Genomic DNA, 19,691 nt, shown 5'->3' on the forward strand with positions numbered 1-19,691 from the left:
GTAATTGCGAGTTACCCCTCATTCTCGCTCTGGTCTCTCTCCTTATGAGATAATTTTCGGGCGACCAGCTAATATATGGGGGGTACCCAGACCACGGTCCTTTTCTGATATCGAATATCCTATGTTGATCGATTACCTGAATGCCCTGACTAAAGATCTCCGTTCTATTCATCAGCAGGTAGCATCTGTACTGCAGTCTCTGCCAGAGGGCCCCGGACATCGTTTGGAACCTGGCCAGTGGGTGCTGGTTAAGAAGCTTGACCAAGACTCCAGCCTAGCACCAAGGTGGTCCGAGCCGCATCAAATTCTGCTCGCAACCCAGACGGCTGTAAAGGTGGATGGGAGGAAGCACTGGATACAGGTCTCCCATCTGAAGAAGCTGCCACTCCCGCTTCCTTATGATCAGCAACTCTCTGGGGGAATATTGACCCAGGAAACCGAGAGAGCCACTGTATTTGTACCCTTTTCCGACGCCTGCGAAATAGAGCAAAGGCAAGAAGAGGGAGTGACGAGATCGGGTGAACCGGTCTCCGCTGAACCTGCAATTGCTCTGAATCCTGTCATTGATATCCCAGCAAGTGAAAGCTCTAATGAAGGAAGGATACCTTCTGTGCTGTTTTCTGATCAGGAAATTCCGGGTCATGTGCGATACAACCTACGGCCAAGAAAGCATCACGGTGCCTCGGACCCTACTGCCAGGAGATAAGGAAAGACTTGATTGAGTAGACAGGGTTTGCTGGATTTAAGGTCTGAGGTACTGAGCGAGACACTGGACTGAACCCGTTGAGAGCTGGAACTTTTGTTACTGTGCTCTATTCAGAAAGAAAGACTAAACCTTGTGAACGGCCAGGTTGTACACCAGGATTCCTTTGACCACGACGTTTGTTTTCTTGAGATGAACAATAGGAGTCTGCCTTTTGAGACTCTGACGGACACAGGGAGAAGAACCTTTTGGCAGGACGGACTGCTAGGCCTGAGTTTAGTTTTGGACTTTTAGCTAGGAATGTACCCTTTTGGTCGTATTGTACTTGAAGAAGAGCTGTCCATTGCACCACGCTACTTACCATTTTATGAGCCAATGTTTTCTACATGGACCACACGTGTAAAAATTGCCTTTGTATTGGTAATACCGGTTATATTAGCAATTTTTATGAGCCTATTCATATATTTAGAATATAAGTATCCCCTGCAAACTCTTCTGCCTTCTACCGTTGCCCCACCTGAACATTTCATGTTCACCTTAGCACCCCACAAAGAACGACATCGCAAGACTTATGCGAAGAATGTATGTGTAGAAATGCTCCATCAAACCCATAGCGCTACCAACATCACCGACTGCTGGGTTTGTGGGCTCTTGCCATCCGTTATGCACAAACATGACCTATTCCTTTCATTGCCCTTGTCCTATTTGGGAAGTTGTGAAGCATGGTTTAAAATGTTTTCTGCTATGTAAAGCCACTATGTTGAAAATCCCAAACAGTACACCGATAAAGATTACAACATGATCTTGGCATATATTGAAACCCACCAGGGATTTGACCCATAGGGAAATGGGGGACAGGGATCATTGGATCCAGAAGCCTGTATGAATTTATATACTGAGAGCGAAAATAGTGCCTGGTTAAAGGATGAACTCTATGATTTTGCTAACTTTAATGATTCGCAGTATTTCCAACTCTTTGTTGTTAGAAATGTTACCAGTGAGCGTATTGTACCCATTCCTATTTTGAATACTTCTTCTGATTTCTGTGTACGAGGAATGGGACTAGGCATGGGCGGAAAATCCGTTCCGCTCGCGGATTTTGCGGATTTTCGGGAAATCCGCAATCCGCGAAATTTGCGAATCTCCCGCAAAATCCGCAAATCCGCGAGCAGCGGATTTTGCTCGCACTGCTCGCACTGTTCGCGTGAGTTCGCGTGAGTTAGCGCTAATAAGTGCAAAATTGCAGAAATACGATCTTAGCAAAACTGAAAGTAACTACTTACCAGGTTCAAAAGTTCAGGCTCATCATTAGTAGCCATTTCCTGTAGTGCTTCCTGAGGGGCCCCTCCAGAGTTCAGTTGCCAGTTGAAACTATTATGTGACCCTGCTCTGAACCTCAGAATAGTTACACATATGCCACAAAGGTCCTGAATTACAGCTAAGGGAGACAAGCAGGAGCCAGGCTGGAAGTTAAAATCCATTAATCAGCCCCTAATTCATTATTGTCAGTTGGGGCAGGGCAGGTGTTGTAACTAATTTTGCAACAATGAAAGCACTTAGCAAGTGCAAAAGATCACTAATCAGGGCGCACTAAGGAAGCAGGTGCCAGCTAAAAAAATATTCTGTGACACATTAATCAGCCCCAAATTAATTCAGGTCACTTGAGGCAGGGAAGGTGTGCTTTGCTTTGCCGAAAATAATATACACTGGACAACCAGAGGGTGTGGTGATGAAACAGAGGGTGGCATGGGTGGGCCAGAGGGTGGCATGAGTAGTCAGAGAGTGGCAGTGGTGACAGAGAGTGGCAGTGATGAAGAAGAGTGTCCCAAACAGGCTGGACACGTAGAAACAACAAGTTCGCAAAACTTGCGACCCGACAGGTAAGTTCGCAAATTGCGAAATTGTAAAAACCCTCGCGAACTGGCAGAAACACGGGCGAACACAAAAAAAAAAAAAAATCCGCAAATTCGCGGGAATTCGCGGATTTTGCGGATTGCGAATCCGCAAATCCGCAAAATTCGCGAACGCGAGATCCGCAAAATTCGCTCCTGCCTAAATGGGACATGTACAGGTTGGTGACAGTGTCTATAACTATACTTATCGCATGAAAATATTCAGTAGTCCTCCACTGTTGACACCGCCAAATATGTATTTCGTGTGTGGGGAAAATGCTTACACTTGGTTACCCAGAGGTTGGGCGTTTCTATGTTATCTGTCCTTTTTGTACCCCCTGTATACATTGCACCATCCGACTATCATAGAACACATCAACTCCATCGTGCTAAAGCAGTTCACAATCGGCAGCGTAGACATCTCGTAGTACCGGAAGTCGATCATTCTGACACTTCCCTGTAGCAGTTCATGGACTTTACTAAAGGATTGGTCCCTTTCTGAGGGCCCATATTCAATAGTAGAGAAATAAGACGTTTGTCTAGGATAGTAGAGAATGTCATTAATATCACCACGGATATCATGACCAATATAACAGTAGAGCTTCAGGCGACAAGACTGGTTTCGCTCCAGAACCGGATGGTTCTTGACGTTATCTTGGCTGATCGAGGCGGAGCATGCCGGGTGATTGGCAGCTCCTGCTGTGTGTATATTCCAGACTCCGCCCCCACAGTTCATTTGGCTATTCAAAAGTTGCTTCGCATCGTGGCTGAAATGCACACCGATAATGGGTCCTGGTCACTGTCTGGTTGGTTCTGGGGGCTCTTAACAACATGGAGTTGGAAACTAATGTTGATAGCAGCTGGGGCGGCAGGTATCATTTTTACCTGTTGCCTATGTGTACAATGTGGTCCAACCTGTTGCTCCTATTGTGCCACCAAGGTGACAGCCATGTGCGTCCCTTCCCCTGTCCCCACTAAAATTCAGATGCTCCAGCAGGAGATTCATGAGCTGATGGCCATTGATGAGGAGGTCTTCCAAGACTAGTACTCCCTCTTAGTTAGCTACATCACGCTAAAAGGAGGGTTTGAGGAACCGGAATTCACTTCCGGTTTAGCGAAACATATAGTTGCTGTTGATAATTAGCGTGATGCATCTAGTAAGACTAACAAAGGAACGCAAACATTAATATACACACGAAAGGAAGTAATTTCGGAATTAGCATACACTATATTGCATGTTTTTGTATCTAGATCACAGACAGCACTGCTTGACTTGACCAATGCTATTTTGTGGCCTCGTTCGATGTCTGTATTAGCAAACCCTATCCTTGCATTCTGCCAAAGCGGTTCCCCTGAGAAATAGCCCAACTGTTGCAAACTTCTGTTTCTGCACGTTAGGCCTGTCAAGGTTATAGGTAGAAGGGGAGGCTGGATAAGCACATTCCGAGGGGTGCCGCGCGGACTCTCTCGGAGTTAGCAGAAGGGAGTCACCCTCATGACCTTGCTATAATGAGATGAGCTAAATCAAGAGCGCTTTGTTTCCCATATATGGTCTTTCCCTCTGCACCAACCTGTACCAACTTGTATTTTTCCATCTTGGGTAGCGGTTTCGAAATGTAACAGTATATATGTGATGTTCTGACAATGTGCCAGCGGTCTTCTTGGTGGACCTCGTGGGGTTAGGTCGCAAGGAGCTCCTCTGGCAGAGTTTGTTTGTTATAATAAACGATTGGACCTTCTACACTGCCAACCGACTGATTATTGGTAATTGGTATTGGGCTAGTTCTAAGTATGGCTCTAGGTGGGTTGTAATAATTTTTCGGTACTTCAATGTGTCTTATTGTTTTGCAACTCAATCATACCCATTTTATCAGACTTTTGAAGGATGAAAAGTTGAGTTAGTGCGTGCAGTATTTGATCTTGTAACGTATAGATTCAATTCAGATTTCAGCAGAGAATGTTTAACTTGCTGAGCTGTCTTGCTAGCGATAACATAGATTCTTTGGGCCTTTTTATATGAAGCCCCTTGCGCTGCCGGAACTGCACTTTTTGGGACGTTCCATGGTGCAGGAGCCTGCTCCATATTTACGAGGCAGCACTAAGCCACTTTTTTTGGCTTAATGCTGCCTCTTAAATATTGTTTCCTTTAAAGCAGTTTTCTCCGTAAAAGGGGCTTGCAATAGGTGTGGCTGAGGGTGTTCCCAGCCACATCCAAGGTTTTTTGACACTGTACCAGATTTACATGAAATCGTAAGTCTGAGGCAGCTCCCATGGGAGGCAAAAGGGAGGCAGACCAAGGAAAAATATATTTATTTCTACTTGTTTTACCTTTTTCTTTGTGTTTTTCTTTCTGCAGCACACATGGAAAGAGGAAAAAGACTTGTGATTGTTTTTGTGCAGGAAGGTTTCCCTTCCTGCACAAAAATAATCATCCCCGCAACACAGGCACCCTTTTCACCATAGTGCAAAGGCGCCTGCGTTGGTGCACGGAAGCCCATTGTGCCCAATGCAGGGGAAAAGGACAGAAATACGCTGTATGTGATAGATACGGTGCATTCCTGCCCTTTTCTTTTGATGTAGGGCAGCAGGAGCAAGAAGGCCTGCGGTGCTGCCCTACAACAAAGCCTCATAAATGAGGCCCTACGGCATGTACAAAGTAAGGTTATGCGTGCATCTGCAAACACAGAGCGGATCTCCCAACATGCACTCCCTTCACGTCTAGCTTTAACCCACCCCACCTTTCAGTAAGACCTAAGCGGCGTATCTAGCTGTGTGTTGCCTCTTGGCGTTTTACATAGTTTGGGTGGGTATATGTTGCTTATCTACTCTCTCCCAGTTGACCCTGACTAAGGTTCCTTTCCTACCCCCTGTTCAAGTTATTAAATCCCTGCACCTCTGGTCAATACAGCCGCACTCAGTGCTGACTAGAGCCTACCTGGGTCGCCCCTATGCTCCTGCCCCTGACCAGCGTAGATTAGATCACCATCAATACACCCTATGTCTCCCACAAATGTAGTCACCTGGAATGTTAGGGGGCTCCACACACTGGTCAGTAGATATGGCACGTATGCATATCTAAAGCGCCATGCCCCGCATGTGGCGCTCCTCCAGGAAATATATGTAAATGAGAGAAGCATTCCTTAATTTTAATAGCTGATTCAATGCAATTAAAATACTCAAAATAGCGTGCTACAGCGGTGGCCCGTTTGTCTGAACCGTGCCCTGAAATTCAACGAACCTAATTCAAGTCACATTGACTTGTCCACTATGCACTTTTGCTCAATGCAGTTGCAAACAATTTTTGTTAATATAAATAAATGCAACAATTTGTTCCAAACTTTTTGTACACCTAGTTAATTTTTAGGCTAACTAATAATTCGAAAAAAATCCAACTCAATCTCAATGTCTTAACATGAACTTTTCATTTTTATTCAATTCTAGTATGATTCTATTCAAAATCATATGAAAACAGAAACTTCATAATTCATTCCAACCTTTAATTGTTGCCCAATGCATTTTGGGCTCCTCCAGGAAACCCACATTTCGCAACCGGAGATTTGTAAGTTACAGTAGAGGTGGAAGGGGCATATGCCAGGGGAGACCTGGTGTGAGTACGCCCGTGAAACCCATTTCATATCTGAAGGTACTGACATAGACATCCATGGTAGGTATGTGTTTGTCAAAGGACGGTTGAATGAAACACAGGTAATACTGGGCTCCATTTATGCTCCAAACATGGACTAGGGCCCATTCTGGCAGTCGCTGACTGGCTTATTATCATGCTGGTGTCATATTCCCTGGCTTCTGGGTGGGGATTGTAATGCAGTTCTGGACACAACACTAGATAGCCAATTTCCGCCACTAGCACAGACGGTTGAGACAACGAATGTCAGACTGCTGGGGGAATGGCTGCATAGGTGGGGTTTGAGGGGCATATGGAGGGCATTCCACCCACAGACACGTAGATATTTACACTACTCGCACCCACATAGGTTACATGTTGGTATTGACCGTTTCACTGCAAGAGCCTCGCTGCTTCCACAGCACACCAAAGCAGCATACCTGGGCAAGACATACTCAGACCATAACCCACATGTACTGACGCTGCAGAGTGAGGCAGGGGGACCTATCACTCATCCGTGGCAACTACAACCCCTGGTACAGGAAGGCCCATCATTTTGAGAGGCAGTGCAAGCAGAGCTAGAAACATATTTTGAACATAATGGGGGGTCCATTGCAGATGTGGGCGGACAATGGGACGTGGGCACGGCGGTCGTGAGAGGCCACAGCATGGGTTGAGTTGGAGCATTAGGAGACAGCTGGATGTAGAGGTAAAGAGCACTGAAGACACCTTAACACGGCTGGAGGCTGACCTGGGGTGGGGCGTTGGGGTGCAGGTAATGGAGCAGCTGCACTGCTTGAATTATGCATCACATGCTGCGCGCACATATGCAGCGGCAGATAGGGGGGGTAGGCTGCTGGTGGGCATGATTCAGCAGGAGACCACGCAGATGCCTATAATGAGAATTCGATCTGCGGAGGGAGAGGTGCTCACTGCACAGCATGACATACATAGCGCGTTCACTGGTCATTACACCAGAATATACAAATCGTTCAACTGTGCAACGCTTCTAGACATAGATGCGTTCCTTGCCCCTTTTCCCCTGCGGCAGGTCACAGCAGACCAGTGCGGTGAGTTAAGCGAACCGCTCACGCTGGAGAAAGTGCGAATGGCCATCAGCTCATTAGCAACCGGAAAGGCCCCGGAGCCAGACGGCTACCCGGCTGAGTATTATAAGGCCTATCAACAGGTCCTCCGCATCTCCTTTCACTGTATAAAAACGCGCAGGAGGTAGGCATTCACCCAGTCACGCTTTGCGAGTCCCTGCTGATGTCTCTGCCCAAGCCACACAGAAATGCGGAACTCATGGGGTCCTATCACCCGTTAATACTACTCAACTCAGATTAAAAGATACTCGCTAAAATACTAGCAAGCAGGTTGGCCCCCTTGGTGCCGCAGCTGGTACATGCGGACCAGAATGGTTTCGTGCTAGCACGCAGTACATCGTTAAACCTATGTCGATACTTTCGTGTGGTGCATTATTCAGGGAATGACTGACCGCAAGCTGAGTGTCTAGTGTTAGACCTCAAGAAAGCTTTTGACACCCTAGAATGGGAGTTTCTGTGCACAGCACTACAACGCTACGGCCTGGGAGATGCATTCTTGAGCCTGGTCAAGTTGCTTTACACGCGCCCCACGGCCAGAGTTAAGACAGGCCCGTATGTTTCGGGTAGTGTTCCTGTGGAATGGGGTACGAGGCAGGGATGTCCGTTTTCTCCATTGTTATTCGCGCTTGCCATTGCACCATTGGTGAAGGCACTCTGTTCTACGCAAGATGACTGGGGAATACCACTTGGGAACGGTATACATGCGTTATCCTTATATGCAGATGATCTGCTGATCTATCTCAAAGATGTGGCGCAAGCACATAGAGCGATTGAGACAACGCTCCTCGAATTTGCAGTTGTGTCAGGATTGAGGGTGAATTAGGATAAGTTCTGCTTATATCCATTCACAAACTCTACCCCTGATCTGAACCTGATCATCAGTGGCAGGGGTGTCCACTGGCATACTGAGGCATTTAGATACCTGGGGAACCTGCTCAATAGGAGCTCACGGGACCTCCTTAATGGGCACCTGGCCCGAGCTGCTACAGCACTTAGAGCACAGATGTAATTATGGTCTACTTTGCCACTGGCCATCATGGGCAGAATCGCATTGTTAAAAATGGTGGTGCTGCCGCGCCTGCTTTACTAGTTCACAAATTTGCCATTGCATTTCAGACCTCCGTTCTTGCAGTCAGACATGCAACAATTCTTATGCAACGGGACGCGGAGTAGAATGGCACTAACCAAAATATACCCGCCGACCAGCCAGGGCAGTCTCTCACTGCCCCACATGGAACAATATTACATGGCTGCACAGCTCCAATGGGTGGTGTGTTGGATTGGCACGCGCCAACTGGCGGACACAGCAATGCAGGAGCCTGAGCTCATGCATACCCAGATTGTGACCCTGTTCCGCCCGGGCCGAACGGGCAGTCCACCTACACAGCTCTTGGTGGGGGTGGCGTACTAATGCTATCGGCACAGTCTTTACATTACATGCCATGTCACACCATACGCACCATCACTCCCGATTTTAGGTACCCCAGGAAGGCTCCGGGCAATATCCGGCACCGAGCTGGCTCACTGGGAAGAAGCCGGGGTACAGACACTGGCTGATCTAAATGCTGAAGGGCTGTTCCTCGCTTTTGCAAAATTAGCCGAGAACTCAGACTTGCCACAGGGTTAATTCCTGCTGGATACTGCAATAGTCCATTCATTAAGCGCACTGTGGGGTGACATAACACGGGAGCCTGCTACCCATTTACCTATACAATACTTACACAAACTGGGCACAGGCCAGTACTTAACAAAGTGGTTTGCAGAATCTTTCCGAACACTCACAGCAGCTGCTCTCCCTCCGGGCCCAATGGGACGCGGATCTGCAGTGACCCACCACTGACCGGTGTTGGGAGAATATTCTCGAAAGCCCGGTGCGCCTTCCTCAGAACATTCGATTCCAATGTATTCAATATTATACCGTTCACGGTGCGTATTTGACGCAAGAGCATATAAATAAGTATTTTGGTCGCACTGATGCCAAAAGCGCTAGATGTGATGTAGCAGGAGCAGACTTAATACATATGTTGTGGACTTGTGCCGCCATTCAAACATACTGGGGCATGGTCACCAGCTGCTTAGCTCAATGCAGGGAATAGGGGCTGGACTGGACCTGGGAGCCATGCATCTTGGGACTGTACCCCAGATCCAAACGACACAAAGTGACTCCAGGTACATAGATCTGGGACCCATAGTCGCCAAACGGCTGCACGCGCCGATGGAAGTCTCCTACCTCCCCAGTGGCCATAGCCTGGTAGCAGTCCATGCTATGCTAGGCGCAGGCGGAAGGTGTGGCTCTTCAGCTGGAAGATGCCTGAGGGCTGCGTAAACAACTGATAGCTGCGGCATGGGGCGCGATTCTCTCAGACTTTCGCAGGGCATGGTGCGATCGTCCACAGTCGATGCTGGGGACACCAACAGCTGTCGACGGACATAAGAGTGCAGATGGCTCATAGTATAGGGAATTGGGGCTAGTCTTCAGCGCCTCGTCCCACCGCTCTGCGCGAGTTCATGCATGTCTTCTCTGCCTTTCCTCCCATGCACACAATTAGCCCACACATAACAATAGGGTACGACATCCGAACTATAGTTAATACACATTGCATAGAATGGAAGACTAGGCCAACACAATCCACAGATACAACGATATGCTAGGTCTAGCACGTGAACAAAAGTGGAGTCACAGTGCGGCACACGAGGAAATGTATAATTCTGCTGTTAATGTTCCAGGTGTAGGGTACAGCGTTCCATGTTATGTTATTATACAAGCAATATGTAAGTTTTTCACAGTAAGCTATGTTGCTAGATTTGTAAATGAAACAGGCAGCCTATAACAGATGTAACTTGCCAGAATGTCGTTTATCAATAAGGGCTGTGTCTCTGTGAAGCTGTGGTCTGAACTGAATTATACACAATAGCAAAATAGAAACTGCAAATTTGTTGAAAATAATAAAAACAAAAGTAAACAAAATAATGAGGCCCTTTGGCCTCATTAATGAGGCCCTTATGCCGCCGTTGCATCGCTTTTTGTGATGCTGCAGTGGCTTAAAAAATGTACCATGCTGCGCCATATTTACAAAGTGACGCACCTAGGCAGAAGCACTACTTTGTAAACCCATGCACTGCATTATACCTGCAACAGGTATAATGTATGGAGGGTGGGTGTTCCATCGCTGGAAAGCCACGTAGAAGTGACACCGTGATATCTATAAGATTTCACTGCAACACTTCCACTGCGTCAGTGCATCAAAACCTTTTGCCTGCTTGAAGCAGGCATAAGAGGTGACGCAGTGCCTTTCACATGGGGCTTGCCCCCTGTGAAATGACACATTGCTGGACTTGCATCTTTTTTCAGACACACTCCAGCAATATGCCATGTTTGCGCCTACAAATACGTCAGGATGACTGACGTATCTGTAAATCCTTGCGACATGGTGCGTCGTACAGTAAATACAGCGCACCCGTGGTGTCGCAAGGATTGCGTTTTGAAAAGTGTTGCACTGCTGTTTTCCCACAGCGATGCAACACTTTAAATAAATGAGGCCCTTTATGTTTAGGGTGTGGTCCATTCACCCCTGAAATGGTTAGTTAGCTGCAGAGAGAAAAAGAGTAAAAAATGACACACTAGAACAAAGTGGTATAACTCGAATATAACTACTAATGTTATAACACAATTTAACAAAGTAGTTATATAGAGGTATAAAACTAAATAATTTTGGAGGTTTTACTATATTTCTGCGACTGAATATGCCATCTTGGATCGATCAGAGTTTCTCAGGACAATTAAGGAGTACCCTCTTCTGTGAAGCCAACATCTGAAATATATCGAAGGCAGTGGAGTCTCAAATCATTCAAATGAATCACTTCAGTAGCAGTCTGCAAAAATGTTAATCAAAGACCACAGAGGCTGCAGTACTCTGCCTTGTATGTAGAGGGCGCTCTCGTTCCCCATTAACAAGTAAGTAAAGGAGAGAGATCTAAAGTGACTCAGAATGGGCTTCTGTGTTGGGCTCTCCTCAAACCCTGAAAGACCTTTGAGGGGTTGAGCTGGTGAAATGGGAGCTGAACCCTAACACTTCACTGGCATGGATCTTCAGATCTCAGCAAAGTGCCAGAGAGAGAGAGAGAGACGTGTGTGTCTGGGTTTGGAAAGCAGCAGACAAGCGTGCTATTCTCCTCTTAGCCCTTCCTCCTAGACATGGTTTTTGGGTCTTCACTGGAATTACCCGTGTGTGTGTGTGACTCCTACTGTGCCACTTCAAGGTTACTGCTTCCGCTTGAAATTGCCTGTGGCTGTATTACACCTGGGTAATACAAACATGAGCAAATTAATAAGGATTCAAATATTACATGAAAACATGCTTCCACGCCTTTGTTCTCCCTTATGCTGCAGTGTATTAAGGTATTATTGCAATATGTCCGAGGAAATGTGACCAAGCAATTTAATCTCATCTTTTGGTTTGCTCTGCTTTTGTACTTCACGGGAATGGAGCTATTAAATCACCATCAGCTGGTCTATCGCCATCTGGAACATTAGCGAGTGCCTGGTATATTCGAAGCAGCGTCTTCTATAATAACACAGTGAGGCTAGACATAGCTTGCTTATGACACCAGTAATGCCATGCACTAGAAATAGAACACTGGTCAGGGAGGCTTCCCGTGAAGGGGATACCGATCTGCTTAAAATATGCTACTAGTTCGGCACCATGGCATCCTGCAGTACTAAAGCTAAGACATGATTCTGACATATTGTGTGTGTGTGTTTGTGTGTCTGTGCGTGTGTGCGCGTGTGTGCGTGTTTATGTGTATGTATACTTAGCTATGGATGCAGCTGCTCACACACTCCCTGACACACCTACCACACACCCACTTACACACCCACACAACCGCTCACACACCCAGATTGCAGGGATGTTATAGTTAGAACATAGCATTAAAAACCTTAGAGGTTCACTATAAAACCAAAGGTTACAGGGAGGTTATGGTTAGATTCCGATTTTAAACACAGAAAAATCATTGAAATTCAGTAGTTATTTCACGTAACTATAACAAAAGCCGTAAAAGTAACTATAACTCACACCTATGTCATTCACTGCTAATTACCCCACATATTACATCACTCATGACATCTTCTAAGACATCATTGATAATATCACTGAACACTCAAGTTTGACGTGCTCAATGATTCCTGTTCTTTGGGTGTTTTTTACTGAAAAGAAATTATCATCTTGTGATTAACTGGGTTTCACTGCAGTCCTTCTATACTGTTTAAAGAACACTATATAATTAACGGAAGAGCTAGTGACCATGGGCCTCATTTATGAAAAGTGACGCATCGCTGCGTGAAAACAGCAATGCGTCACTTTTCACTGCGCACTCCTTGCGGCATTCCTGATGCGTCATATTTAATGTATGACGCATCATGTCGCAAGGAGTTACAGATACGTCAGTATTTCTGAAGTATCTGTAAGCGCAAAAGTGACGCATTGCTGGAGTGTGTCACAAAAGTGACGCAACTCCAGTAATGCGTCTTTTCACATGGGGTAAGCCCCATGTGAAAGGGCTTGCGTCAGTCTTACGCCTGCTATGAGGCAGGCACAAGATTTTGACGCAACAGCGTCCTAAAAGTGACGCAGTGAAAACCCATAGATTTCACTGCGTCACTATTACGAGGCTTTTTGCGGGGGAACGCCCCCTCTGCATACATTATACCTGACGCAGGTATAATGTGGCGCAGGGGTTTAAAAAGTGACGCATCTACCTAGATGCCTCACTTTTTAAATATGGCGCAACAAGGCGCATTTTTTACACCGCTGGTGCGTCACAAAAAGTGACGCACCGGCGGCGCAAAACTGACGCAAGGCCTCATAAATAAGGGCCCATGTATTTACTCTGCATATGAATAAAGTCTGTTTGGGATCGAAACGCCTTATGCTAAATGGATTTCCAACTGCAAATCAATCTTCGTTTATCTGCACTCGTCTGGAGTGCTTGATTTCACTGTGTGGTGAGTGCGTGATATAACCTATGGAATATGTTTAGGGTTACTTCGCTAACAAGGCCCGACTCGACTGGCTGGGCATTGCTCATCGTCAAAGGTCAATGGAAGTTGTATAGTAATGAGAGGCCCGCCAGCAGTACTTGAATGTAAATGAAGGATTTTGGCAGAGGCTGTGCCACTGTTTCAAGGAAAGGCTTTGCCATCGACGGAATGAGAGGTCTACTCGCTATGGGTTTTAATAACATTTGAAAAACAGCCAGAGTATGCAGGGGGATTTTACTCTTGTGCACCGACTGGATGACAATGTTTAAATGTTGAAAGCATATATATGTGTACATATATATATATTCACTGAAAAAACCATAGGTTTCACACCAGTTATAGTTAGGAATTAGCATTTAAAAAACCTATTAAATTCACTGACAAAACCAGTTATAGTTAGCTGGAAATTTTACTGATATAAAACCAATGAAATTCCACGTTATAGTTAGTTGGACTCACTATAACTTGCGCGTGCAATGCACTGCTGATGACGTCACATATTACATCACTCATGACATGGTCAGTGACATCACTCATGACATCACTGATGACACCATCCAGTGAATATGTGTCTTTCTGAAAAATAAATATTAGTGAGTTATGTTTAAATATTTAAATATATATATTATTGTTTCACTTTGTTTATAAGTGGCTACATGTGTTGGTAAGTAGCTACATGCGTATGTATATGGGTTATTAGATGTTTCTCTTAGTATCAGTATGAGTGTCTATATGGTTTGGTGGGGGTATTACTTAGCACATAGATGCATGAGTGACTGACTCGCTGTTTGTATGTGTTTTGAAGACAGCATATGTGCAGGACTGTATGGATGGATGAGTGTGTATATGTGTTTGTTAGTGAGTGAATGACTGTCTCACTAGTGTCTTTATCAGTAACTACATATGTTTTAATCTAGTATATGTGAATATTGATGTATATAAGTGAGTATATGTGAGAGTAAGAGATTGTAAGAGTTCCTGTTTAAATAAGTATGTGTTTCTATAAGTGATTGTTTAAGAGAATAAATATGTGTAATTTTCAATACAAGTAAGGTGGAAGTGTGTGTATAACTCTATATTCAAATAAATGGATGTTCAATAGTTTATTTGCACGTGTGAGTATGTGTGTGAGTAACTTTTGGATGACTGTCGGTGTGTAACAGGATGTATAGGTGTATCACTTCATATGATAAGTGAGTATATGTATGAGTGACTATATAGAACTGTTGGTGAATGACTGGATGTGCATATAGATGGTGGAATTACTGAATTGCTTGTTGTAACTGATATGGGTATCTCCATTTTTTTTTAAATTTCAGTTTCTATTTTTGAATATGTGTTTCAAGGGTTACATTACACTGAAAGGAGGTCTGTCACTATGTCACAAGGATGGTGTCATCAGTGATGTCATGAGTGATGTCACTGACCATGTCATGAGTGATGTAATATGTGACGTCATCAGCAGTGCATTGCACGCGCAAGTTATAGTGAGTCCAACTAACTATAACGTGGAATTTCATTGGTTTTATATCAGTAAAATTTCCAGCTAACTATAACTGGTTTTGTCAGTGAATTTAATAGGTTTTTTAAATGCTAATTCCTAACTATAACTGGTGTGAAACCTATGGTTTTTTCAGTGAATTTCAAAGGTTTTTTAAATGCTAATTCCTAACTATAACTGGTGTGAAACCTGTGGTTTTTTCAGTGAATTTCAAAGGTTTTTTTAATGCTAATTCCTAACTATATAAGACCTGAAAGCCCACCAGGAATCTCCAGTATGCGCCAGGGGACTGCATTGCAGAGAGGTGTAATGAAGCCACAACCCTTTTTACACCTCTCTGCAACGCAGCCCCCGTGCATGTTTGAAGAGGGGAAACTAATTCCCCTTGCATACTGGGGGCCCCTGGGGGCCTATTAGCCCACCTGGAACCTCCAGTATGCGCCTGGGGCTGCATTGCAGAGGTGTAATGAGACTATGCCCCTTGTTACACCTCTCTGCAACGCAGCCCACTGCCGCGTTTGCAGAGGGGGAACTAATTCCCCTTGCATACTGGGGGTCCCTGGGGTCAACTAGTCCACCAGGAGCCTCCAGTATGCACGAGGGAGCTGCATTGCAGAGAAGTGTAATGAGGCCACACCCTTGTTACACCTCTCTGCAATGCAGGCCACTGGCGCCTTTGCAGAGGGGGGACTAATTCCCCTTGCATACTGGGGGTCCCTGGATCATATCTGCCCAAACACCGATATTCCGAACGATTGTAAATGACTTTTCTTGAGAAACATTTGGATTTGGATTATCATGTCCTATACTTTGGAATTTTTGAAAGACTGACTTTGAGGATGCTATAAATTACTCAAGTCTGCCCGAATTGTGTGGGTAAAATTGATACCTAGTCACTTTTAATAAGAATATACTTATGTCTCGTCTAACATTTGGAAGAAATATCTAGTTATATGACAACGGGATACCGACATAACTTGAAGGAAATAAGAACGCCCTGAAGAAGTTCTGTTGTACAGAACGAAACGTTTCGGCTGGCTGTGGTACATAAACTTAAGGAAAATAAAAGCATTTGAATATACACCAAGATTCAGCGCTTCAATAAGTACTCTAAGTGATATGATTTGATTGGACTCATTGTGAAAGTGGTGCTGTGCCAAACTTTGGAATATTCTCCACTACTCTCTACTACTTACTCTCTCCCACTCTCTACTACTCACTCTCTACTGCTCTCTACTACTCACTCTACTACTTACTCTCTACTACTCTCTACTACTCAGTCTCTACTACTCACTCTCTACTACTCTCTACTACTCACTCTACTATTCACTCTACTACTCTCTACTACTCACTCTGCTACTCTCTCTACTGCTCTCTACTACTCTCTACTACTCACTCTCTACTCTCTATTACTCACTCTCTACTCTCTACCTCTCTACCTCTCTACCTCTACACCTCTACCTCTCTACCTCTCTCTACACGCACACATATAGACATATATGCATATATATATGTGCATATGCATTTATATATATGTATGTGTATATATAAAAAAAACAACTAAACATTTTTTTTTCTAATCAGCTACTTTTAAAACTGTCATTCTTTTTCCCCATGGTACACTCCCCGGTACGCTTACCGGTGCGCGTACCGGGCGCTCACCCCGCGAAAATCAAATTTTTTTTTTTTTTTTTGTTGCCCCGTGGGGCCCTTTTATGGCCCCCACATCAAACCTAGGGGGTCAAGGGGGGTCTACTCTGCCCCCTTATGGTCATTTCCCCCTTTGTTTTGGCCACCTCTTGTGTCTCGATCCTACCGAGACACAAGATGGCGGCCGCTCCGGACTGTTTAGAATGTTTACAGACACCCCAGAGCCAATCAGCTTTCTCCGCGCAAGTCGCGTGACGCGCCCGGTGCGCGTACCGGTGCGCTTACCGGAGCGCTGCTATAGATATATATATTTTTTTGAACCTTAATTACTCAAAATCCACTGGAGCACATATCTTGAGACATAGCAAAGGCACATCGGGCTACCAGTCCCTACAATTTTGCCAAGTTTGGTGGAAATCCATTCAGCCGTTCGGGCTAAAAGTGAAATCGACCGCCCTATGGAAATTAACATGGGGAAAACGCGTTTTGGGACCCCCCTTTTATCTCGAATCCCCCCCAAACTTTCAGGGAAGGACCGGACCACCATGAGACCATTTTCCTGAAAATTTCAGGCAGATTCGTCAACCGGCGCCAAAGTTATTCAAAATAGAATGTTGAGATTTAACATTGAAAATTATCCTAACTATAACTACCTACTGGCGACCGCCAGTAGGTAATATATATATATATATAGATATATATATATATATATATATATATATATATATATATATATATATATATATATATATATATATATATATATATATATATATATATATATATATATATATATATATATATATATATACACATATATACACATATATATATATATATATTCCATCAACTTGGCTCGTCCTCGTCGACCCCTGACGCTTCTCGGACCGGTGCAGTATTCCTCGGCAGAGCCCCGCCGAAATTTATCAAAACACCTCTTTCTCAGGAATGAATATGCACTTGCAGGATCTGTTCTTTTCAAGTTTTAATCATTCGCAATTTCCAGCATGATAAATACCGACGCGTTTCGCCACCACACCGGCGGCTTGCTCACGGTTGATTTTTTGAGTGCTGGAAACCCGTTCTATTTCCGTGGGTGAAGTATTGCGTGTTTGTTGTGATCTCCTTATTTTGTTTCTGGGACCGATTACGAGATCCTGCCAGAGAGGGTAAATGTCGATGTTGCTCCTGTTTGAAAATGCCGCCACACCCAATTGTCTTGGTTTGTCTGTGATTGTGGCCACGTTGCAGTGCAACCGATTCACCCCTATGGCTCGGAATCAACCAAATGTCGCTTTTGCGATTTTTGTGACGGATGCTAGTGTGTAGTGTGAAACACGCCCTGCGGCCGTGCTTACCTCCACCTTCCGATGTCGGTCCGCTGGTCCGTTTGTGTTACAACACCGCTCACGTCCGCACCTCGTGTTGCTCCGATTTGGCGTTCACCGGGTCAGCCACATAGATTCCATCAACTTGGCTCGTCCTCGTTGACCCCTGGCGCTTCTCGGACCGGTGCAGTATTCCTCGGCAGAGCCCCGCCAAAATATCTCAAAACACCTCCTTCTCAGGAATGAATACGCACTCGCAGGATCTGTTCTTTTCAAGTTTTAATCATTCGCAATTTCCAGCATGATAAATACCGACGCGTTTCGCCACCACACCGGCGGCTTGATCATGGTTGATATATATATACATATATATATAATATATATATATATATATATATATATATATATATATATATATATATATATATATATATATATATATATTACCTACTGGCGATCGCCAGTAGGTAGTTATAGTTAGGATTTTTTTCAATGCAAAATCTCAAAATTCTATTGTGAATAACTTTGGCGCCGGTTGACGAAACTGCCGGAAAATTTCCTCAAATTTGCCTCGCGGAACTTCGGTCCTTCCTTGAAAGTTTGGGGGGGGGATTCGTCAAACGGGGGCTGAGATAAAAGGGGGGTCCCAAAACGTTTTTCCCTATGTTAATTTCCATAGAACGGTCGACCTCACTTTTAGCCCGAACGGCTGAATGGATTTCCACCAAACTTGGCAAAATTGTAGGGACTGGTAGCCCGATGTGCCTTTGCTATGTCTCAAGATATGTGCTCCAGTGGTTTTTGAGTAATTTAGGTTCAAAAAAATATATATAGCTATAGGCGCGCCCCGGTACGCGCACCGGGGAGCGCTCCGGGCGCGCTACGCAACTTGCGCGCGGAAAGCTGATTGGCTCTCGGGTGTCTGTACACATTCCAAACAGTCCGGAGTGGCCGCCATCTTGTGTCTCGGTAGGATCGAGACACAAGAAGTGGCAAAAACAAAGGGGGAAATTACCAAAAGGGGGCAGGGTAGACCCCCCCTGACCCCCTAGGTTTGGGGCAAATTTTGTTAAAATTTTTTTGATGATTTTCGCGGGGGGAGCGCCTGGTACGCGCACCGGAGAGCGTACCGGGGAGCGTAGCATGGGGAAAACCCAGTTCATTCACTGCGTCACCTCTACGACCCTTTCTTGCATCAATACACCCCTTTTGCATACATTACACCTGACGTAGGTATAATGTGGCGCAGGGGTTTACAAAGTGACGCATCTACCTAGATGCGTCACTTTGTAAATATGACTCAATAAGGTGCATGTTTTACGCTGCCGCTGCGTCACAAAAAGTGGCATACCGTTGGCGTAAAAGTGACGCATGGTCTCAAAAATGAGGCCTTCTGTCTTCTAGTCATGCGTCATATTAAATATATGACGTGTTATGTCGCAAGTACTTACAGATACGTCAGTATTTCAGACATATCTGTAAGCGCAAAAGTGATGCATTGCTGGAGTGTGTCACAAAAATGATGCAACTCCAGCAATGCATCCTTTTACATGGGGCCAGGCCCCATGTGAAAGGGCCTGCATCAGTCTAACGCCTGCTGTGAAACAGGCATAAGATTTGGACGCAACAGCGTCATAAAAGTGACGCAGTGATATCTCATAGATTTCACTGTGTCCCCTCTACAAACCTTTCTTGCGTCAATACGTCCCTTTTGCATACAGTACACCTGAAGTAGGTATAATGTGGCGCAGGGGCTTTCAAAGTGACGCATCTACCTAGATGCGTCACTTCGTAAATATGACTGAATAAGGTGCATGTTTTACGTTGCCGATGCGTCACAAAAAGTGAC

Source organism: Lissotriton vulgaris, chromosome 3_1 (assembly GCF_964263255.1).
Source record: "Lissotriton vulgaris chromosome 3_1, aLisVul1.2, whole genome shotgun sequence".
NCBI lineage: Eukaryota > Metazoa > Chordata > Amphibia > Caudata > Salamandridae > Lissotriton > Lissotriton vulgaris.